Source organism: Amblyomma mixtum, chromosome 10, assembly GCF_055824585.1.
Source record: "Amblyomma mixtum isolate Tamu chromosome 10, ASM5582458v1, whole genome shotgun sequence".
Classification (NCBI taxonomy): Eukaryota; Metazoa; Arthropoda; class Arachnida; order Ixodida; family Ixodidae; genus Amblyomma; species Amblyomma mixtum.
Genome location: NC_143021.1, coordinates 38,985,971 through 38,998,442, shown reverse-complemented (window position 1 = coordinate 38,998,442; position 12,472 = coordinate 38,985,971). Strand labels below are relative to the sequence as shown.

Genomic DNA, 12,472 nt, shown 5'->3' with positions numbered 1-12,472 from the left:
CATGGTTTGACGGCGTGTTCGTCATGATGTCGTTATAAAACCACCTTTCTTTCTGAAATAAACCATTGTTGGAAGTTAGCGCCGTGTGTTGTCCGTCTTTCTGTGTCCTCGTCTCTTTGCGCTACGTTTTTCACCTTTCAGTTATGAACCAACAAGCCCAAGCATATACCCTTCTTATCAAAGGCTTTTTCAAAATCTACACAAATAACATCAATCTGTCCCCGGTCATCTATAGCTTTAGAAAGGTCATGTATTGTCTCAATTAACTGTGTCACCGTTAAAAACCCTCGACGGAAGCCATGCTGACATTCAGAAAGTAGTCCGTTTGTTTCCAAAAAAATGATAATATGTTTCGCAATAACATGTTCCATTACCTTACAGCAGATTGAAGTAAGTGACACAGGCCGATAGTTGTTCATAAGTGTGCGATTGCCACTTTTAAATACGGGTATAACAATGGCAGTGCGCCAGTCTTGTGGCAGATAATGAGTTACGAGTGATTTTCGGAATATAATTACCAAGTAGAAGGACATCTATTCAGCATACCGTTTCAAGAAGCATGTAGCTATTCCATCCGGACCGATAGCTTTTTTTTCGTCCAATTGTATCAGCTGCTGAAACACGCCGCTCTGAGTAAAGCTGATAGCATCGATAGACGTTTCACGAGAATGTGCTTCGTCGTGTGCGTCGCTTTGGCTTGTGTTTCTTGCGAATACAGATTGGAAATATTTATTGAAGTGGTCGGCCATATTCGTTTTATCTGCAATAAGTTCGGCTCCCACTGTCACCTGCTTTACTTTTTCCTTTCTTTTATCAAGATAGCGCCAAAATTTCTCTGGAGAATTTCGCAGAAAACCACTAAGAGTGTGATTGAAAAATCTTTCTTTTGCAGCCGATAGCAACATTTTTATTTTTTGACATAAAACCTGTATGTCGTTGAAGTCGGCTTTCTTTCTACGCAATCTTTTCAACTTCCCTTTCGCGTGAATGATATCCCTGGTGACCCATGGGTTGCGCTGCTTTGTTTTCTTAACTCTAGTTGGAACGTACCGGTCGACACAAGTACTGATGATAACTTTAAGACGCTGCCATAACCATTCAACTGATGCATTTTCAGAGGCACTTTCAAATTCATCAAAACAAGTTTCAGGTAATCCAGGATGGATGTATCATCGGCCTTCCCGTACTCTTTGATTTCTACTCGAACCATAGGTTCCGCAGGAACGTTTGCAGAAGTAAGCACTTTCACGAAAAAAATTTTGTGATCAGATATTCCTTCGGTGACATTTGTTTCAATATCTCCTACATTATTTGAGAGGAACACCAAGTCTAGTAATGACTGTGACTGAGACGATATCCGTGTAGGTTGTCCAACTACTTGTCTCAAATTGTAAAAGAAAGCAATATCCGGCAATTTTTCCGCGCTAGAAATTTCTGTATGCCCAGGCGTAGTCAGTCCCCAATCAATATGTGGCAAGTTGAAATCGCCAGTCATTATGAGGCGGGTGCTCCTAGTTACATGACTGAAAAGAAACTCATTTAACTTATCGAGAAAATCGGGTGAAGTATTCGGTGGCCTGTAAATTGCTCCTATGACGTACGCAGCACCAGAAAACAATTTTACACCACACTGACTCCGGCATTTCGCTCGTAATCGTGAGAACTGAGAGCGATGACTTCACTATAATGGCCACACCACCCCCACGGGAATCTCGATCCCATCTGAGCATTGTGTAGCCAGGAGAAACAATGCAATCAGAAGAAACATCACTGTTGAGCCATGTTTCCGTTATGCAAACGACATGCGGGTTCTCTGAGAGCAATAAAATTTCCAATTCTGTGACCTTGTTAAGAATGCTGCGAGCATTCAACAGAACTATCCTGAGCTATGAATTACTTTCACTTCTGGAAGGTGATCCATTATGGCTGTCATCTGCTGTCTCCGATTCGTTGTGGGTGTTTCTAGCACCCTTACGTTGGGTCCGGCAGAGCAAACGCTCGTTTCGAGTGTCGTCCCAAGAGTACAGACGGTCATCTATCTTCAGTTTATCGTGAACCAGCGATACCTTTTGTCCGTTAGATCGTTCGACAGCAGCAGACTGCCACAAATTCCTCCGAACTTGTACAATATCTTTTGCGTAGTCATTGCTGACGCTAACAGACGTGCCTTTAAGTTTGTGGCAGTTTTTAAGAGCGCTGTCCTTTTCCCTGGAATCATAGAATTTCATAATTACTGGTCTAGTAGCTCCTGTTTTCTTTCTTCCTAGGCGATGAATTCTTTCGACTGAAGTAACCTGAACACCAAGATCCTTGTGGAAAATATTGTCTACAACCGCTTTTCTCAGATCTAACTCTGACTCAGTGGCTTGTTCAGGGAGCCCAAAAACTAAAAGATTGTTACGCCGGCCGCGGCTTTCAAATTCCACTAACTGTTTAGCTTGCTCTTTGGTGATAGACTCAAGGTTATCAATTCTTGTGCTCATTTCCTTGAATGCCGCTAGAAAGTCCGATAACCCTTCCGTCCTTGCATTCAGCTCACCGATTTCCTAGCTTTCAATTTGCGATCCTTGTCTGCCTGATTATTTACAATCATCTGCAAGTATTCCTCTGTTGTAGGCCCCGGATTCTCCTCAATATCACCCGACGTCAACAGCAACAACAACACTGTCCAGCAATCACTCAAAATTGCGCGACACCTGCGAGGGCACGGCAGGACTACTACAAATCTATTGCCATTTCTGTTAGAATGAACATTATGCCAGGAACTAACCTGCAAAACCAGCAGAAGGCGTTTAGCCATGCTGTCCCACAGGCGAGTGCCGTGCCCTCTGAAGAGGCCCGCGCAGGACTGCCGCTTTTGTAGATCCGCTGTAGATGACGTAATTGTCCGGTGGTGTTTCTTCTCGGCAAAACGTAGTTCCACCGTCACGTTTTCCAGATGAGCAAGCGGGAATGCGTGCACGGGTAGTACGCAGGCAGTTGCATCTTGTGTCACGCTGCTTTCTAGATGATCCGGCAGGTTCAATGGTAGCCCATGTGAAGTGTTCGTTGTCGCATCCGAAAACCACAACACGACCTGCAAAACCAGCAGAAGGCGTTTAGCCATGCTGTCCCACAGGCGAGTGCCGTGCCCTCTCACGACCGCCGACATCGCCCAGTACACTACACGCCAGGATCACTCATCCTCGATGATATTCACTGGTCACTGACCATGGTCAAACAAAAACAAAAATGACGTTTCGGGAGCGCTACGGCTCCCTTGTTCAGAATGAGCAACCGGCTCGTCGTCCCGGGCTTTTTGTAGCGGTTAGTATCGTTTTCAGACATTTAGCGTAGATAGGGTGCAATGTGCCATCATTCTTATTTATTGTGTTAGGCGTAGTCTGGATTATTAGTGACTCGAGGTTTCGGCGGGCTGATACATTCTTTTCTGTTGTCACTATATCTGCTTCGTCCCAGTTAATTTCATGGCCAGTCTCTTGCGCATGCTCCGCGATTGCGTTCGTTGTCACTTTTCCTCTTCGTACGTCGTACTGATGTTCTTTCAGGCGTCTCGTGAAATCTTTTGTTTCGCCTATGTAAACTGATGAACAGTCGGCGCAGGCGATTTTGTCAACTACGCCGGGAAACTTTGCACGAGGGAGCTGATCTTTCACGTTTACCAGCTCATTTCTTATCTTGCTCGTTGGTACATGTGCAACATGGACGCCGTGCTTGCGGAACATCCGCGCCAGCGCCTCGATGATCCCTGATATATACGGGATAGGGGCTCGCTTTGGTTTCGGTGCGTCGGCACTTTCGTCTTCCCTGGCAGTAGGCTTCTTCGATGGCGCCAACCTTCTTTTCGTGTTCCGAATGAAGGAAAGCGGGTAGCCGTTTCTTTTTAAGTCATTTTCCAAGGTCTTCATTTCACGTTGTAGGGCTGCGTCTTCACTGCAGACTTCCCTGGCGCGGTTGATTAGAGATGCAACCTCTGACCGCTTGTGACTGACTGGGTGCGCTGAATTGAAATTTAGGTATCTTCCTGAATGCGTCGGTTTCCGGTAAACGTTAAAACTAAGACCAGTCGGAGTACGTGTTACCACAGTGTCGAGGAACGGAAGGCAGCCGTCGGTCTCTTCCTCAACAGTAAAGTTGATTGAGGGCTGAATGGCGTTGAGGTGATCGAGAAAAATGCGCGTGTGCTTTCGGTCTATGACGCAGAAGCAGTCGTCCACATACCTAAGAAACACTTTTGGTCGCGGCTGGAAGGTGGCCAAAGCTTTGCTTTCGATGGCTTCCATTGCGATGTTAGCCGCTGTGACCGAGATGGCTGCCCCCATTGCTGTGCCAAAGGTCTGTTGGTAGAAGTTGCCGCTGTACGTAAAATATGTGTTGGCGAGGCAGAAATGCAACAGTTGACAAAGTTCCGCTGCTTCGAACGGCGTCCGATCTTGCCATGAGGTGTCATTCTCGAGACGTTGTTTGCATGTCTCTACTGCGAGATCAACAGGTACGCTTGTAAATAGCGAGCAGACATCGAATGAAACGATTTCGTCTGTGTCTTCTAGGGCGACCGCTTTGACCTTGTCGATGAAGTCGGATGAATTCTTGATGCTCGTGCCTGTCTTTCCCACCAGCGGAGACAGAACGCCATGAAGGTACTTTGACAACGAGTACAACGGAGACTTTCTAAAATCCACTATTGGGCGCAGGGGAGTCCCTGGTTTATGCACCTTCGGTAATCCAAATATGGCGGGCGCTGAGCCGTTTGTGCATAGCAACTGATAATAAGTCTCACCAAGTTATTCCAAGATCCTTGCGTCTGAAGAAACCAGTAAAAACACGTTTTGGTCTCCATGTGGTTGCAAAAGCTAAACGTCACCTCCTTCAGGCAAGGATTGAAGAATGCAAGTTGACAAAGAAGCGCCTGGAAACCGAACTGTTCTTTGCAAAGCGACAATTGGAATTTATCGCTCCGGATGTCCTCGCCAGCATTCAGTTGGTTGCGAACCAAGAAATGTACAGAAGGGAGGAGGGCCATCTGAAATCGCAGGATCAAAAGCTGCAGACTTTACTCGCTGAAAAGGGGACAGCGATCACGGCTGCACCAATCTTCGAAACACGGAACCTGTCGTCCTACAAACTGAGCCTATCCGAAGCAAAGGTGCTCAGCCGAGGTTTGAATTTCAACGAAGGGAAGGCACCAGACCCACGAAAAGTTGCATGCGCCGTAGAAGGGGCAGTACGGCTTCTGGAACGAGACGTTCAGGACGAAGTCAGAACGAAGGCAATAGGAGTGTTGTCACGCATGAAGAAGACGTCATCAAACTGCCCTCTTGGTCAAGATGAACGCTCAGCAATCCGAAGCCTCAAGGCTAACAAGGATATAGCCATCCTACCGGCAGATAAAGGTAACGTTACTGTTATCCTTGACCGCTCTTCTTACAAAGAAAAAATGGAGGCCATGCTTCAGGACGAGATCACTTATCGCCGGATCCCGAAGGACCCTACCCCCAAAGTGCAGACGTCTCTTCAAAAAAAAAAATGCTCACAGAAATCTTCAAGGGCATCCCTCCGTCTATGAAACGGCTTTATTATCAGTTGCTATGCACAAACGGCTCAGCGCCCGCCATATATGGATTACCGAAGGTGCATAAACCAGGGACTGCCCTGCGCCCAATAGTGGATTTTAGAAAGTCTCCGTTGTACTCGTTGTCAAAGTACCTTCATGGCGTTCTGTCTCCGCTGGTGGGAAAGACAGGCACGAGCATCAAGAATTCATCCGACTTCATCGACAAGGTCAAAGCGGTCGCCCTAGAAGACACAGACGAAATCGTTTCATTCGATGTCTGCTCGCTATTTACAAGCGTACCTGTTGATCTCGCAGTAGAGACATGCAAACAACGTCTCGAGAATGACACCTCATGGCAAGATCGGACGCCGTTCGAAGCAGCGGAACTTTGTCAACTGTTGCATTTCTGCCTCGCCAACACATATTTTACGTACAGCGGCAACTTCTACCAACAGACCTTTGGCACAGCAATGGGGGCAGCCATCTCGGTCACAGCGGCTAACATCGCTATGGAAGCCATCGAAAGCAAAGCTTTGGCCACCTTCCAGCCGCGACCAAAAGTGTTTCTTAAGTATGTGGACGACTGCTTCTGCGTCATAGCGTCATAGACCGAAAGCACACGCGCATTTTTATCGATCACCTCAACGCCATTCTGCCCTCAATCAACTTTACTGTTGAGGAAGAGACCGACGGCTGCCTTCCGTTCCTCGACACTGTGGTAACACGTACTCCGACTGGTCTTAGTTTTAACGTTTACCGGAAACCGACGCATTCAGGAAGACACCTAAATTTCAATTCAGCGCACCCAGTCAGTCACAAGCGGTCAGAGGTTGCATCTCTAATCAACCGCGCCAGGGAAGTCTGCAGTGAAGACGCAGCCCTACAACGTGAAATGAAGACCTTGGAAAATGACTTAAAAAGAAACGGCTACCCGCTTTCCTTCATTCGGAACACGAAAAGAAGGTTGGGGCCATCGAAGAAGCCTACTGCCAGGGAAGACGAAAGTGCCGACGCACCGAAACCAAAGCGAGCCCCTATCCCGTATATATCAGGGATCAGCGAGGCGCTGGCGCGGATGTTCCGCAAGCACGGCGTCCATGTTGCACATGTACCAACGAGCAAGATAAGAAATGAGCTGGTAAACGTGAAAGATCAGCTCCCTCGTGCAAAGTTTCCCGGCGTAGTTTACAAAATCGCCTGCGCCGACTGTTCATCAGTTTACATAGGCGAAACAAAAGATTTCACGAGACGCCTGAAAGAACATCAGTACGACGTACGAAGAGGAAAAGTGACAACGAACGCAATCGCGGAGCATGCGCAAGAGACTAGCCATGAAATTAACTGGGACGAAGCAGATATAGTGACAACAGAAAAGAATGTATCAGCCCGCCGAAACCTCGAGTCACTAATAATCCAGACTACGCCTAACACAATAAATAAGAATGATGGCACATTGCACCCTATCTACGCTAAATGTCTGAAAACGATACTAACCGCTACAAAAAGCCCGGGACAACGAGCCGGTTGCTCATTGTGAACAAGGGAGCCGTAGCGCTCCCGAAACGTCATTTTTGTTTTTGTTTGACCATGGTCAGTGACCAGTGAATCTCATCAAGCCATGATTCCTGACCAGACGGTATGCCGTCGAACCTTTGACTACATCACTCGTCCTCGTTTGGTCTCCCTCTCGCCGTGTCGGTCTTTCTGAGAAACTACTCCGTCAGTACAACGGCCCCTATCGCGTGCTCCGTCAGGTGACCGACGTGACTTATGAAGTTGCCCCCCTAGCTCCTCCGTCGTCATCCACCCGCCCTGCCACTGACGTAGTTCACGTAGTTCGCCTCAAGCCGTGCTGTGCACCTGCTCCGAATTCCACTTAGCATCGGGACGATGCTTTCGCCGCCGGAAGTTATGTCAAGGGACAACGACGAAGACAGTGCTAGGCTCGTGCTCAGAGCCCGAAGAGGACGAAGTGCGCGCCGTTGGCGGGTGGTGGTTCGACTGAGGGGGTCAGTCGAACCACCACCGGCCAGAGAGGTAGCTGAGGGGGTCAGCTACCTCTCTCTGACTACGCCTACTCCTCGTGTGCGTACGTCTACGTAACAATATTATATTCAGAGAGCAGGGTCAGAATGTGTAGCGATACTTCAGTTCTTTTGTATACAGCAGAAAAAATGTTCCTTTCAAAGTTTTTGCGATAAAGCTTGCGCGAGGAATCGCGGACATCTAGGACGGCCAACGTCACCATGGCCTCCCAGTCACAACAAACCGGCCCCGCAATTGCATCGAGGATCGTCTACGTGCCTGTCACTCCAAGATCTGTCGTCCCGTTCCGTTGCGATGGCTTTGACGATGTTGAAGACTGGGTCCAGCACTATGAAAGAGTAGCTCGACATAACGGGTGGACACCCGACCAATGCCTGCAGAACCTGTACTTCTCTGTGGAAGCCACAGCGAAGTATTGGTTTGAGAACCATGACGCTTCGTTAACATCATGGGAGACGTGCAAGAGCGAACTGGTACGCACGTTCGCGAACCAGCACCGGCGACAGCAAGCTGAAGATCTGCTCCACGCTCGCATCCAGGGACCCACCGAAAGCGCCAGAAGCTTCGTCGAAGACGTGCTGCGTCTGAGTGCCCGCGCCGACCCTCGGGCTACTGAGGAGGTAAAGGTACGGGCCTTGATGAGGGGTGTCCGGAATGACATCTTTGGAGGCCTCATCCGCAATCCTCCGACCACAGTAGCCGGATTCGTCGCTGAAGCTACCAACATCGAGCACGCATTGGCGACAAGAACCAATCGCTCTCAGCGACTGCGCGCTCTTCCTGTCGTCTCAAGTTTTGCCTCGTCTGGCCTGGGCGAAGTTGGCCTCGCAGATGTTCGCGAAATAATCCGCGACGCCATCCGCGAGGAGCTGAAAAAGTTTTTTGTTGCAGTTTTTTGCTGCAATTTTTTGTGAGTCAGGAAGTATCCCTAGTGTTTCCAGCCTACCGTCTGCCAACTTGCTGAGTGCGTGCTTCAACACATGCTTTGGTGATTGTTAAGAAGTGCCGTTCCTTCGTTTGGTGCCTCCCTATGTGTTCTGCTTGTACACAACACACATTTTATTTGGTGCTCAAGTTCAGTACAATACAAGAAGGCCCCAAAATGTTTCATTCTAGCACCAGAGTGTTAGACTGGGCATGCTTTCACCAGTGCTTTTCTGTTTGCTTTGGTGTTTGTTGAGAGCCAGCAGTCCACAACTTGCTCAGCGTACAGCATGGTCACTGTGCCTCTAGTCATTTACAACATCTCTTATTCAGTGTGCAACACGTCTTGTGTCGCACTGTTTGTGTGATATGACCGCACCATGTTTTTCCTCATGGCATTTGGTTGCCTCTGTGTGCTTGCTTTCGACTGGTCAAATGTTTAGGGGAATCCCCCAAGGTGGAGTAGATTTGTAATAAGGCAGTAATTACTCATTGACATCCACCCAAGCGCAGCCATACGGCTACAAAGGAAAGCTATACAGCTTTCTCAGAAACTTCGCAGTTAAAAAAAAATTCGTCCTGGTCCGGGGTTCGAACCCGGGACCACCGCTACACCGGAGCAGTCGCTCTACCAATTGAGTTTCCAAAGGTAAAAACTTGCGCAAACAGTAGAAGAAGAAGCAGACGGTACAACAGGACAGAGCGCAAACTTCCAACTGGTTTATTTAGGAAACTGTACCTACATATATAGACAGGTGAAATCATATCAGAGTGATCAAGCGTAAACACGTGTGCACACAACCAGCGAAGATCCACTACCAAGCAGGGCAAAACTAATAAAATCTCATCATGTTATCACTGAGGCCAAAAGATGCTAGCTGTAAGAAGGCTGAATGAAGTATGCAGGGTAATACCAGCAACGCAGACAGATACACACACATACACATGCACGACTGCGCGCGCGCAAACAACACATGCAAATACACACACACACACACAAATAGACAAGCACACGTAACCTTGTAACACCACATATCTTTGGCAAGGCCAAGTCAGACCTAAAAACAAAGTAAAACAGGCAGTCACAAACTAAAACCGATAAAACAGCCAAAAGGCTAAACCTGAGTGAATAAAATCAATTTTCTAGGAAAAAGCCGCGTCACTCATAAAAAACCAACAACAAATACAAGACGTATAGATTTCTAAGCAAAAGCCGCGTCAGTTATAAAAATCAACAACAGACAAGAAGGTATGTAACAGCAAGTAGCCCAACAAATCACACATGTCCTAAAAAGGCTAGCTCCTTATCAAGGAGTGTTAAAGAGGTGGAACTAATACATTTTTCACCGTTTTTCGTTATTAAAAAGGCCTCAGTGATCTCTCTCTGCATTTTGGTTTTGCTACGTGCGAGAATTATAGTGCCCTCATACACAGGTTTGCATTTATGGCAGACAATATGGTCATACAGGTTGCCAGTTTTTTTTTTTTTTTTTGAAAAAATTTAGCGCGACACACAAGGACAGAAAGAGTAGACGACACGAGCGCTGACTAACAACTGGAAGTTTATTCGAAAACACGTAGAATTATAAAGGAAGAAAGTGCGATAAAATCGTTGGTCAAAAACCAAAAGAAGAAAACTAAACACAACAGTCACCGCCAGCTCCTGCTATCAAGACGCAAAGCACTTGTCCAGATAAGCTACCTCTTTTTCCCGTATAGTAACGGACGGTTTGGCCACGCACGTGTTATGAGCCTTGGCGATACTATATGCCTCGTAAATTTCCCTACACAACACGTTGTCATTCTTGTACACAATCGTAGTGTTTATTTATTTATTTATTTATCATCATACCCACAGCGTCATTGGCTGGCATTACAGTGGGGGGGTAGAAGAAAAAGTACACAAATGCCACCGCGTGCAGGTGGTTACAAAAAAAGAAGATAACAATGAGATAGAAAGAACACGGAATTATTATACACAAACAAATGTCACAGCATGGAAGAAAATGAATCATTTGATAATATGGACACTACTTCCTCAGGCAGCTTGTTCCATTCCGAAACCGTTTTGGGGAAAAAAGACATTTTAAAAAGGTCAGTCCGGCACCTGTATTCTTTAACTTTAAGTGAATGATCTCTACGTAAAGACACGTAATCAGGGTTGGCTATATATTTGGTTCTGTCTATTCCAGTTCTAGAATGAAATATATTATGAAATAATTTTAAACGCAGTACTTTCCTACGTTTTTGAAGTGAGTCCCAACCCAAAGATTTTTTCGCGCTCGTTACACTAAAATAACGCCCATAGTTATTGAAAACAAAACGAACGGCCAAATTCTGAACTCTTTCTAGCTTTTGAACGTCAAGCAAGGTTTTCGGATCCCAGACTGTGCAAGCATACTCAAGTATGCTTCTAACATTTGTATTATACAGCAGTTCTTTAGTCTTTAAAGGGAAAAGTTTAGCGTTACGTCGCAGGAAACCTAAAACACGACAGGCTTTGGCAGTCACGAAATGCACGTGACGATGCCAAGACATTGAACTTGTTAAATATACACCAAGATATTTAAATTCCAACACTGAAAGCAGTCTGCTATTATTTATGTTATAAGTGAAAATATGGGGAACCTTCTTTTTAGTGAAACACATATGTACAGATTTTTGTAAGTTAATATGCATTCTCCAGTTCTCACACCACTGGGCCACTTTACACAAATCCTGTTGTAATGCATCGCAGTCACTTTGATCGTTAATAATTCTATACAATACACAATCGTCCGCAAAAAGACGCATGTATGAAGAAATACCTGAAAAGATGTCATTCATGTAAATTATGAACAGTAATGGGCCCAAGACGGATCCCTGAGGCACCCCTGATGTTACAGCCACCTCATGCGATTGTTTCCCGTTGACAACAACACATTGACGCCTAAAGCTCAAATATTCCTTTATCCACCTAATAACGTTCTCATTTATGTTGTACCAGTATAATTTTTGTATTAATAAGGAATGTGATACAACGTCAAAGGCCTTCTTAAAATCTAGAAAAATACAGTCAACAGAATATCCCTTATCTAAAGCACTTGACAGGTCATGTACAAATTCGGTAAGCTGGGTGACACACGAGTAACCACTGCGAAAGCCAGTAACCGAGTAAGCCAGTAACGAGTAACCACTGCGCCGGGCACCCACCGGTCAAAAGGGTACAAGCGTCCCCCGGCCTGGCGCTCGGCTTCCTTTAGGGGTGTACGTTTGGGAGAAGTGAAAAAAGGGCCACAAATTGGGCTTATGCCGCACGAGGCGGACTTATGGTTGCTTGGCAGGGGAACTTATCACTCATCCGCCAAGGCAACTGTTTGGTCTAAGACCCCTTTCCCAAGCATTTCACCCTAGAAGAGCCGAGCACCAGGCCAGGGGAAATCTTGTACCCATTAAAGAAACCGGTGGGTACCCGGCGGCACTGGGGATCGAACCCAGCACCTCCCGAATGCGAGGCGGATGCTCTACCACAAGGCCACGCTTCACTAAAAGTCAAGGTTCGGCGAGCACTTGCTGGTCCCGAGGTCCTTGCACTCACGGCAGTGCAAAACAAGGTTCGAAGACACCGGTTTCCTGCAGTCCAGTGAATTCTTGTGCTCCTGCAGCCGCACATTGATGCACCTGCCCGTTTGGCCGTAATACACCTTCCCGCAGGCATACATTTTTCAAGATGTATGTTAACCAACTCGCCCAATCTGCAGTATTGCCAGTTTTGTAACTTTCCACATTCCTCTTGTGTTCAATGATGCGGTCATTCACGCATCTACCCGTCTGTCCAATATATATGCACCCACAAGTGAGAGGCAGGCTGTACACAACATTGGTGGAACATTCGACGAACCTAGTGCCATGCTTCTTTTCACATCGCTGAGGTTTTTTGGCCAGAACGGTACATACGCTTGACAGCTT

At 46.7% G+C, this 12,472-nt stretch overlaps 1 pseudogene; it reads right to left on the bottom strand.

Annotated features, from left to right (window-relative positions):
• Positions 1 to 1,886: 1,886 nt before the first annotated feature.
• LOC149325621 (uncharacterized) lies at positions 1,887 to 4,283 on the bottom strand (annotated as a pseudogene).
• Positions 4,284 to 12,472: the final 8,189 nt, after the last annotated feature.